This window comes from Alosa sapidissima, chromosome 21, assembly GCF_018492685.1.
Source record: "Alosa sapidissima isolate fAloSap1 chromosome 21, fAloSap1.pri, whole genome shotgun sequence".
In the NCBI taxonomy this organism is placed as follows: domain Eukaryota; kingdom Metazoa; phylum Chordata; class Actinopteri; order Clupeiformes; family Clupeidae; genus Alosa; species Alosa sapidissima.
In genome coordinates this window covers 24,289,924-24,302,608 of record NC_055977.1, presented here as the reverse complement: position 1 = coordinate 24,302,608, position 12,685 = coordinate 24,289,924, and the positions used below count along the sequence as shown (strand labels likewise).

Here is a 12,685-nt window from a genome sequence, read left to right as displayed (position 1 = left end):
CATTTGCTGTTATTTATCATTGTCGTTCTAGCCTGGTTGAACCCAGATGAACCTGTTAGGAAATTTTTATTGGTCTGAAAATACGCCCATTGACGTCTGTTTCCAAAACACTAAAAACCCATGAACGTGTATTTTCTTTGGAATTGAGTAAACTACTGCAGACTGCACCTTCGTTTACAAGAAAGATATCTTTGTTGCAATTCTGAAACAATTTGGTAACACTTTAATGCACACATTTAAGTTTAATTTCACTTCTGCTTACGGCTGTGGATGTAGTGAAATGGCAAGTTCAGATATGGGCGCCAGTGGGTTTCTTCAGTGGGGGTGGAAGTTGTTTTGGATGAAAGCGTCAAATACCATACCAATGACCATATTCAAATAAATGCATGGCAGTGTGCAAACATTTTACATCTTATTAGTTCATCACATTTTAAACAAACATGTAAAACATAATTACGGACAAATAACAGTGAAAGTGATGAATCACAAATGACCATCCCTCTTATTCTGAGGCCTGTTAAACTCTAGTATGGGCTGGCCTTGCAATGCTACATGGTTTACTGTACGGCTGTTAAATTAATTTGGTCAAATTATATTCCTTATATTCATACATACAAAATATCCATTTATCTATGACATTGTTGTAGATGGGGACTACTGTATGTTTGCCCACTGAATGACCAATGGAGTGTTGGGTCTAAGAAGACTATTTCATCAGCTCAGTAAAACTCCAGCAATAACTTTAACAGTAATTTTGATAGTCTACAACCGACAAATAGAGATCATGTCAAGCAATGATAGAAAAATCAGGAACAGGATTTCATTACAATGTCATCACTGATCAACTGATGATGATGCAGTTTATGTGGAATGAATAAGCTAAATGAATAGGCTGCCGTTACATTAATCAGTGCTAATCTAGTGATGCAAACAAGTTGTGAACCAGAGAATGCAAAGAGAACTTGTGACACTTTTGACATTACGAACAGGGACACACTAGTATTGATGGGGACGAGACCGAGTTGAGACCGAGTCTTTAAAGGGTCAAGACCGAGTCGAAACCGAGTCCGTTGGTTTTTAAATGCAGCTGAGGCCGAGTCAAGACCGTGTCTTTGCGGAAGCAAAACCGAGTCGAGACTGCATCAAGACTGCATTACTTACATTTAACATCACCCAAGTATCATATTCAACAGTTAAATTCCCAAAGGGTAGAGTGGGAATTGTTGGCTATAAGTGAAGTCTAGCACACATTTGTTTACCAAACTTCTTTTCTGAACAATACTTGACTAGGAACTCATCTGGAGTCAAAATTATGTATGGCATGATGTCGACATTTCATTCAAGTTAAATGTGTTGAATTGTGGTTCAAGTAACCAAATTTAATAATTGCAGATTGCTCACTCATCTTGTCAATTATTACAAACAGAGGCACGCATTAGAATGACAGATTATGCCAAAACCATAGGTCAGGCTACTTCAACCCTTTCCAGAATAACCCCGCACTTTTGCACTGCGCAGCATAGCACCATGGAATATAATTTAACACCAGTCAATATTATAATTTTCATTAAAATAAGAATGTCTGTAATGGTGGATATTTTAGAATATACTATGAAATATACACAATTACACCAAAAAAATGGGGGGAAAAGGAGTCCACCCCCTTCCAGTGTAGGTCGAGACCGAGTCAAGACCGAGTATTTTTGCTTTCAATTCCGAGACGAGACCAAGTAAGCAAAAAATGGTCTTGAGATCAAGACCAGACTGGAGTACTCAAGCTCTGATTACTGAGGCAAAACATATGTAGAAACTACTGATACCTTGCTCATCATAACATAAATAATACAACCAGCGCATTATGTCATCCACTCTTGCATGGAAGAGTGGAAGGCTAAGGTGAGTGTGTGTTATATTACGGTTAATAAACAATCGAATTTAAAAAAAAGGTTGACCTCATTTCAGTCGATGGAATAAAAGATCCACCCCTGTCCACCAGGGTGACCGGGCGTGGGGGACACTGCCTCTAAATTCAGACTGACAGAAAACAACAGAGGAAGACCAGTCCAGACATGAAGTGGAGGCTATCTAACGTTGGTCTGGATGACCGTGTACAGACTCTGGCAGACCTGGAGAGGTTGGAAGAGGAGGCTGGACGGAGGCCCAAATGGGACAATAAGGCTCAGTACATGCTGACCTGTATCGGATTTTGCATTGGACTGGGAAATGTTTGGCGCTTTCCTTACCTGTGCCAGAGCCATGGAGGAGGTACTGTAAGGTTGAGAAAAAGATTATATAATCATTATTACATAATGCTAGAAGACTTGATTAGGATGTCAGGCTAACATCTACTAAATACTAATACTAATTCAGAGGAATAATAATAATAATAATAATAATAATAATAATAATAATAATAATAATAATAACACATTAAGGGTTTGGTTCCAACATGTTGTATCTCCATGTCATGTTAAGTCATGTTAATTGTGTATTTCAGGTCATATTAATAAAATTGCAGTTGTGCTGTTTTGATTGAGTAAAGATAAATCAAATAACAATAACCCAATTATAGTTCCACTGAAATTCAAAATTCAAATTGAATTAAATAAAAAATAAAAAATTAAATTAAGGATATAGCGTTTTGGAACCAAACTCTATACTTTTGTACTATTAAAATATAATTCTCCTGATTATAATATAATAGTAACAAATAATTTGACTGCTATTGTAAAGTCCAGGCACATCCTCTCACAGAGTTGCTTCTAGTCCTGATTCTACTAAAATCTACTTCCTGATTTTGGCCACTCTAATGCCCAGGTGCGTTCATCATCCTCTTCCTGGTCCTGGTGGTCCTGGAGGGGACCCCTCTTCTCCTCATGGAGTTTGCCATCGGCCAGAGGCTGAGAAAGGGCAATCTAGGGGTGTGGCGAGCCATCCATCCATACCTCGGAGGGGTCGGTGAGTCGTGCACTATAGCAGACTGCAGTAACACCAAAGATCCTTGATTACTAGCAAGATAGAGCAACGTAATTCGTTACTATGGGAGCAAAACGGGACAGTTCCGGTCTGCATAAGTGGGAGTGTCACCTTACGTCACTAAATAAACTTTCTCTCTTAATAATGGTTATGGTTATGGTTATGGATTTAGCAGACGCCTTTGTCCAAAGCGACACATAAATACAAAACAACATAATAATATTTAAAATTGAACAGGGAACAGATTAAAATGTAGGTCAAATATAGCAAGGAGAATAGTTGTAGTACACAATAATATCAATTCAAGCAATAGCCTAATAAAAAGCAATGTAAAAAAGGGGAAAGGCAATAATAAAACAATAATGTCAATTCAATCAATAATATAAAAACAATGACATGCTAAGACTATATTAAGGAGAATATCAACAATAAACAACAATGTCAAATTAATTAACAGCCCAATTAAAATAAAACAACATTATATAAACCATAAAACATAAGCGCTTAAACAACTAAGTATATGTTGAATAGGAATGTCTTTAGACCCCTCTTAAACGACCCAAAACTAACACAGGAACGGAGAGCACTGGGCAGTTCATTCCACCAACATGGAACCACTGAAGAAAAGAGTCTGGAATTAGACCCAGTTTTCATGACTGGTCGACACAACATACGCTCACCAGAAGACCGCAGTGGGCGGTTGGGGATGTAAGGCTTGATTATTGAATTAAAATAACTAGGAGCAGATCTAGTTAGTGTCCTATAGGCCAAAGTGAGAGATTTAAATTTAATTCTGGCTACTATAGGGAGCCAATGGAGAGTAACTAGGAGAGGAGTTAATTGTGTCCTCTTTGGCTGATTGAAGACCAGGCGTGCTCCAGCATTTTGAATCAGCTGTAATGATCTTGTTACACAAGCGGGTAAGCCAGCTAATAGTGAATTACAATAGTCCAGCTTAGAGATGACCTTTCCTCAATAAATGCTATATCACAATAAAAAGTTTATCGTTAAACCAGTGCTGAGAAATTTGCTCATTTTGCCATATAAGGCGTCATCTTGGATTTTACACTCTACTGAGTTTCATGTAAGAAATACAGCTTGGCAAACAGCAAAAATGGATTCAGCATTAAAAATACCCCTAGAATAGTTTATTTGCCAACTTTTACTCAAAAATGCCTGAGGATTTTTATTTAGGCACATTTTTGTGATTTCAACCTGGTCTGAAGCAGTTTATTTCAAGAAACAATTAGAATGCTAGTCATGGTAATAAGCAATAAGAACAGATAAACATAAATGTGTTCAGAGTATTATTGTCTATAATCATGTATAATATCAATGAATCATTCTTTAGGACATGATATAAATAATTTAATTAGTCATGTGAACCGAGCTAGCTGGTTAGCTAATGCTAGCTTAAAACGCCATACAAGTGGATGGTAGTAGCTATGGCAATACAGCTATGCGCTAACAAGTGACTAGTAATTGAAAGGACTTCACTTAAACTTAATATACTGTTGCAAATTCGCAGTAACTGGCAGCAGCATGGTCTAATATTAAGTTATTTTATTACAAATCCGAACAAATTACACTATTAGGCTTGAAATGATCCCAAGCACTTACAGATTATGACACAATTTTCCAAAAAACCCTCAACAAATCCAGAAAGACACAATGACCAATTTATTGGTAAAATTCCACAAGTCTCCATTGACATTAGTGCAGCAAGGGCTTACTCTGGTCTGCATAAAGGGGGATCCCCCCCCCCCCCCTTGCAATAATCGAACGTGGAAATTGTCGAACGTTTGCGCCTCTCGCTCTGCTTGAACCCTCTCTAGTAACACTCAGCCCTGAGGGCAGCGTAGTGGGAGGTGGTGGTACGGCTGCCACTGTTGAGCCCTTAACCCTTAAAGGTGTAGGTTTTTGAACATTCTAAGTTCCGCAACAATTGAAGGTTCTAAAATTCTATGTTGAATTCAATGAACCCAGATATTCTTTAGAATGTTCATTTCTCAACATTCCCGTCACACCGGTGTGACGGTACTCCTTTAAGGGTTAAGCAAAGCACTTAAGATAGGCCCTTGTCATAGTTGACATAAGTCGGGGCGGTGGTAGTGTAGCGGTTAAGGAAATGGGCTAGCGTGCAGTAGCTTGAAAGATGTCGGTTAAATTCCCGGCTTCACCATTGTGCCCTTGAGCAAGGCACTTAACCCCAAGTTGCTCCGGGGACAATGTAATCCCTTGTAATATAGTTGACATATGTAAGTCGCTTTGGCTAAAAATGCGTCAGCCAAATGTAATGTAATAAGTCGCTTTCAGCCAAATAAGCAAACCCCTGGCTGGCCCTAAGGTAGCCCTAGCGTACACTAGCCTGTTGGTGGAAACACAGTTATTGTTCACAGATACCCTTCTGAAAGCACAATGGATATCTTGCCCACTAGGGAAGACTATAGAGCAAAAGGAGACTTATATGGTTAGGGGACTGATATCTCTATGCCATAAGCTTTTGATAAAAGTGCCACACCTTTCAGTTTTTCAGACATCATATGAGGGAATACTCAAGACAAACCACACTTTAGTCTGCTTTTTATATAGTGCACGTCACTGTGCACATCTTTCTGCCTTTAATATGCATGCAATAAAAAAAAGCTTTTATCAGTAATTGAGTGGTTTCATTAGTTGTTTGCCTAATCTGTACCCAATAGGTATTGCCTCAATGATGGTGTGTTTCCTGGTTGCCCTGTATTACAACACCATTATGACGTGGGTGCTGTGGTATCTTTTTAACTCTTTTCATGACCCACTACCATGGAGCCATTGCCCTGCCAACGACAACAGAACAGGTTCTTTATACTTCACTATCAACCTGGCTTATCATTTCCTCTGCCTGCTCATCTCTTTATACTGAGGAAATAAGAACATGCTTTACAGTCATCACTGTATTATTGGTGCTGTACTTAAAAATGAATGACCGCACTAATTCTACTACTTAACTAAACTGGAGTCATTTTAGGGCTGTTATTATCCTAGAATGCAGAGGTGGGTAACCCTGATTTAATTAAGTAAAAGTCCTCTCACGGTTTGGTTCTACCTGCGTGCATAGGTGATTCCACTAATGAGCTGATATACACTTAGCATAGGTGATTCCACTAACGAGCTGATATACCTGCGTGCACTTAGCAATAGGTGATTCCACTAATGAGCTGATAGACCTGTCTGACAGGTATTTTCCTAAGGTTGGGTTATTAGGTTGGGTTACACACCTCTGCTACAGTATGTTGGGTTACGCACCTCTGCTCGGTTAGATTACACACCTCTGTTAGGTTGGGTTACACACCTCTGCTACGTTGGGTTACACAGCTCTGTTAGATTGGGTTACACACCTCTGCTATGTTGGGTTACACATACTCTGTTTGGTTGGGTTACAAACCTCTGCTATGTTGGGTTACACATACCTCTGTTTGGTTGGGTTACAAACCTCTGCTATGTTGGGTTACACATACCTCTGTTTGGTTGGGTTACAAACCTCTGCTATGTTGGGTTACACATACCTCTGTTTGGTTGGGTTACAAACCTCTGCTATGTTGGGTTACACATACCTCTGTTTGGTTGGGTTACAAACCTCTGCTATGTTGGGTTACACATACCTCTGTTTGGTTGGGTTACAAACCTCTGCTATGTTGGGTTACACATACCTCTGTTTGGTTGGGTTACAAACCTCTGCTATGTTGGGTTACACATACTATACCTCTGCTCTTTTCCCATCCCCATAGGTCTGGTTCCTGAGTGTGCTCTGAGCTCCCCCATAGACTACTTCTGGTACAGAGTGACCCTCAACTCCTCAGCCAGCATCAATGACCATGGTGGTCTACAGTGGTGGCTGGTCTTGAGTCTAGCATGTGCATGGCTTCTTCTCTATACAATCTGTGTCAGGGGCATTGAAGCTTCTGGCAAGGTACAGTATGTCTTTGCAAATTCTTGGAGCAGCCTTAAAATCATCTATGCGCATCATGGTGATAGCACTGAATAGGTTATATACATTAAATTTGATTATAGTTAGTCGTTCATACATTATGACCAGTAGTATATAATGCTTTGGGAATTTAAACTCATTAATAAACTCCTTTCACCAATTTTTCTTTTTTGTTTGGTATCACTGTATCTGCTAATTTTTTACTGTTGTATTCTTTTCAGCTATGTTGATATAGTTTAATCACTTGTTCTCCTTTTTTTTTCTCCCTAGGCTGTGTATGTGACATCCACTCTACCCTACGTGGTTCTGTTTGTCTTCCTGATCCGAGGCTTAACCCTTAAAGGTTCTTTAATTGGACCTTTTTACTCCTGATGTGAGTTTCGCAATTCACCCACTTACTCAAATCTTAAAGGACAATTCCGGCGATTTTTCACATAGATCTCTGTTTCTCAAGGTCACAGAGTACTGTTGGTACGGGAAAAAAACCCTGAAAACAATCGGTTCTACCTAGCTCAAGTTGCTGCAGCCAACAACTACAGTGCTACACTCTGGGGGCATGAACATGGAGGCTCATCCCCTCACTCGAGAGATCTATGTGAAAAATCGCCGGAATTCTCCTTCAATGCAATCTAGGGGCATAAACTCTACCTTAAAGTGTTGTGCTGTAAATCTTAATGTAAAAATCAGGTTTCTAGGCCAAGTATACTTGGGTACACAAGGAATTTGGTCTCTGCATTTATCCCATCCGTGAATTAGTGAACACACAGAGCACACAGTGAACATACATACAGTATGTTTGGGACATGCATTATGTGTAGAGTGATGTGTATTGATATGGAAGTGATGTGTAGACATGATGTGAACCCCGAGTATAACATGGCATGAAAGTTGACTTCAAACTCTATCCTAGGTGTCTGCTGTTGTTAATGGTTATGGTGATAGAATTTGGCAGACACTTTTGTCCACAGTGACTTACAGAATAAGAGCCTTACAATACTTAAAATGAACAGAAACAGTTTTTAAAAGATGGTGCAGGTGCACCATGATTAAGCAATAGTAATGATAACAATAATGTCAGTACAATATCAATTATCAATAATGACAATAAATAAATACCATAAATATACAAACAACAACTCGAAGATTTAATGAATTAAGTGTAAGCTGAACAGATAATAATACAAGTACATTTGAAGGGTTCAGATGCAAAAGCCTCTAAATGCCGCCTATGTCAAAAATGAGATAAAGATGGTGAGGGGATGCTCTCCACACATAGTATACACTAATCAAATAATTTAACTTCTAAACCCACTAAATACCACTCTCTTCCTGGTCTGAAATATAGATTTATAGGCAAAAACCTATAGGAGCCTGAATTTAAATGCTCATTTAAAAGAAAAGTGGTCAGACGGATTTAGAGGGTTTTGAATCTGAACTCTTCATTTACATACCTGTCTAGGTAAGTGAGCTATTGAAGACGTGGTTAGACGCAGGGGCGCAGGTCTTCTTCGCCTTTGGAACTGCTTGGGGCGGCCTCGTCTCTTTCTCCAGCTACAACCCTGTCCAGTGAGTAGACTGGATAAGGAAGTGAAAAGCTCAAATGAAACAGAAAAACAAAAGTGTCCTATCAAATGACCCTGTTAATTTAGTTCACTCAAACTTTATCAAAGGAATTGTTGAATGAAGTATGTCTATGTTGTTATTGTTGTGGATGGAAGTCTTTCTTATTGTTTATCTTATATCCTTGTGTTTGTTTTATTACTTATCTAGTAACAACAAGATGCAATAATCTTATCGGTGGTCACATGTGTCACCTCTATCTACGCTGCTGCAGTCGTCTACTGCATCATAGACTTCCAAGCAACAGAGAAGTTTGAGGCCTGCACCAGTAGGTAAGAGAGCTATTTCCTCAAAACTGCATCTTCTGGGACTGTTTTTAAATCATTGATAAAAACTCATCCGACTTGCGTTCAACAGCCAATGAGCCTGTGGGAACTGTGGATGGAGATCTCATTTGTATTATGTCTGTATGTCTGTCTCTGTCTGGACTGAGGTACTTTTTGTTTTTTGTCTGAAGGTATCAGTTGTTGTTGGCATTAAACTCTGTCTTTCTTTGATTGTGAAGCACTTTGGATGTAAATGTTCACTGTTCAATTGCCTGTAGGAATATCTTGACTTTGCTGAATACCTTTGATTTAACTGAGGGGAGCATCAATGAGGATACCTACGAGGCAGCTCTTCAGAGTCTTAACAGCACATTTCCCAGCATCACTCAGGGTCTGGAGCTACAGACATGTGACATGCAGAAACTACTTAGTGAGGTGAAGTATGCATGTCTTCACATGCTCCGGTAGTAAACTATTGATGGTGGCAAACAATTTCATTCATGGGTACAGAAATATAGCGGTGTCTCTCGAATATTCCTATTCCAGTTAATTCTAAACAAAACTGAAGTAAATATATTTGGCTCCAGGCTCTGCCTCTGACTTCAACAACACACTTGGTTTCACTTCTCAAAATATTGCATTGTTGGAAATCTTTTTTCAAGGTGTTTTCCTTCATATGTCCTTGAATTTCAAAACACAAGTTTATAGTGTGGGGAAGGGAAGCTTTCGGCAACTTAGAATCAGCCAAACCTTTTCTCCTTTTATTTCATTTAACATTGTGTTGCTCTGCCATTTTAAATTCGATTTAATTATTTATTTGCATTTTTTCTATGCATCCATATTTGATCTGCCTTTATGTTTAGTTTGATTGCAAATCAATAGGCTCAACCCCTGTTACAATGTGCTACTATATATAAATGACCTTGACCTTGACCTTCAGGACCTGCACATCTTCCCTAAGTGATGGCCCAAAGAGGCAATCTCAGGTGGACTACAGTAGCATACATTTTTAAAATCAAGATATAATAATAAAGTAGACATGAATATAGTTATATCAAATACCCAAATGGAATTCTGCATTTTTGATTGGCTGTCAGGATCCTCCAATGTGACTGGCAAATGTAATTCTGCAATGTCAATGGCATGATAAATTCCTGCTGTCTGCAATTCTGCAATCTGACTGGCTGTTGGATTCCAATAATCTGAATGACTAAGGGCATCCAGCATTCTGATTGACGGTTGGAATCCTCAACTCTAATAGGCTGTTGGAATTTTCTGAAATGTGATTGGCTGTTAGAATCAACCAATCTGACTGGCTTGTGGATTTCTGCTTTTTGAAAGGCTGTTGGAATAAGGGAGTGTTGTATTCTTATTGGCTGATGAAATCTTGTCTTCTGATTAGCTGATGAATCCCTGCAATCTGGGGCTATTTTAAAAGCAAAATTGGCTCCATTTTGCTATGTTTGGTCACAATGGTGTGCAACAATTCGCAACTGGCTTTTGCTGATGGAATCCTGTATATTGATTAGCTGTTGGCATTCTGCAATCTGACTGGCTGTTGGAAACCTACAATTGGATTGGCTGTCCATTTCCTGCAATCTGATTTGTTTGTGGGCGTGGTGATTGCACTTTGATTGAAGCAGTACCTTCACAGAGGGCGTAGCAAGATAAGGTTTGCAAGAAGTTGCAGGAGTATCGGATTGGGGTGGGGGACTGATCTAAATGTATCATAAATCATAAATCATATCAAATTTCATATCAATCTCTGTTTCAGGGGTGGCCTGCTTATTTTCCTTCGTCATTGCGTTAATATTTACACTGCAGTCCGGGCAGTACTGGGTGATGCTCTTCGACTCCTTCGCAGCATCCATTCCTCTTTTCTTCCTGGCGTTTGTGGAAATAATGACCGTGGTTTACATATATGGAATAGAGAGGTAAGTCGGTGAAGGTCGGCTTTTTTATATATCTTATAATGATAGGTTTTATATAAAATTCTATCTTTAATTCCATCACATAACTCAATGAAATACCTCATAAGGCATGTCAGATTTAAGATGTGATTAGGGGAAAAAAATAAATTAAATGTATTGTGCAGTATAGTTTGATTTTATCAATTGATCTAAACATCCCAAAGTGATATTAGCCCTGTAGAAATCAATTAATCGAAAGCACATGTGAGGCAGACAGTAACATTATCAGAAAACCTTGGAACCTGCCTATTACCATGAAAATGACTTGGATATATTTAACAATATAATTACAGATTTAATGAAAACATTGAGTTTATGATTGGACACAAGCCCAACCTATTCTGGCAAATCTCATGGAAGTTCACAAGCCCCTTCATACTATTAGTCATTCTTTGTGCTTATTTAATCACTCAAGTGACACAAGAGTTGACCTATTCTGTTTGGGACCCCAGTTCAGTAAGTAAACCAATGGCTGAAATATGACTTTAAATGATTTAGAATGTATACATTTATACAATCAAATATACTGTATATATTGGGCTAATGGCTATTCTGGTCCTATGCAGGTGGATTTTCCAACATTAACTGAGTTGCCATTTCCTGGATGGGTGAATGGAGTTCCAAGCTTGCTTGCCCCATGTGTAGCTTTGGTTAAGTTTCTTCGAAACCACTTTATCACGAAGGAGCACTTGCCATCCAAATTAAAAAAAAGATAGCATAGTGTCAACTGAGACAAATGTTTTCCAGAATTTGCATAGTAAAAATAAAGGCAGAAACAAAGTGAGAGAGAGAGAAAAGAGAGAAAGAGTATTGTATTGTTTTGTAAAGAGCATATTGTGTATTGTTTGTAAAAAGCTGTCTATTGAGATTAACAGATTAAAATAACAGGATTATGTACATTTTCAAAAATAGTTGTACATGAATGATTTTGTTAAAGTTGTAACAATAATCTGTACAGTAAAAGTGATGAAACGTTATCTTTTGTTGAAACTCTGAGTATAACCATGCATACGCTTTACAAATGGTTGGCTACATCTGAGATGATGGCATCATGACTTTGATGTAACACATGCAATTAACCATTTTTAGACATTGATGATTAAATCATAATAAATAAAAATAATTAAAAAAAGACACCCTGCCAAATGACAGTGGCTGTGTGTGTGTGTGAGAGAGAGTGAGTGAGAGAGAGAGAGAAGTGATGGTGACAATGTTAACATTGTTAATCTTAAACTCAGACCTTTGACGCCTGGAAAAATACAAGAATACTCATTTTATTTCTCACAGGTGTGCCTAACACACACACACACACAGTGAATGTGGAAATGAAGACACATTGATAAATCATTGATAGCCGTGGGTCAGTTGCCTATAGTCAAGAGTGCCATGGAATTTTTTTGTCTGAACCACATTTTAATGTACAATATTTCACACTGTGGAATTTGCTGTGTATTTGTACTAGTTATGATAAGAAACTAGATTATCATATGTCGTAGAAAATTTCCACTTCCGAATCCAATTAACAATTAACACTAAACTATTTACTAATTAGCACTTCTGGAACAAGGCGTCCAAAGGAGACAGTGCAGACAGGAGATCTCTGAAGACTGCTGATCTTTATTCATCGTATTGCAGTGATAGTACAGCCCAAACAATGTCCAGACCAACCGTCAATGAGATCTGACCTACGGATGGCTGTAGTCTATCTTTTATGCCCCTCGGCCCTCAAGAAGTGCCTCCTTCTCGCGCCATCCCAAAAACACCTTTTAGCCAATCAGCATTAAACAGGATCAATTCAAGCATACAAATATATGCAAAACTGTAATGCATAAAAATATATGCAAAACTGTGTAACCTCTTTCTGGTTGTCTCCAGTTGGGTGT

At 38.5% G+C, this 12,685-nt stretch overlaps 1 long non-coding RNA gene and 1 pseudogene across 1 annotated transcript; one reads left to right on the top strand and one right to left on the bottom strand.

The window, feature by feature from the left end:
- Positions 1-98: 98 nt before the first annotated feature.
- On the bottom strand, positions 99-12,487 carry LOC121695800. Its single transcript, XR_006026167.1, has 3 exons — positions 12,341-12,487; positions 9,761-9,766; positions 99-110 (listed from the first exon to the last, which is right to left on the bottom strand). It is a non-coding gene; the product is annotated as an uncharacterized LOC121695800 (long non-coding RNA).
- Positions 1,987-11,679, top strand: LOC121695799 (annotated as a pseudogene).
- Positions 12,488-12,685: the final 198 nt, after the last annotated feature.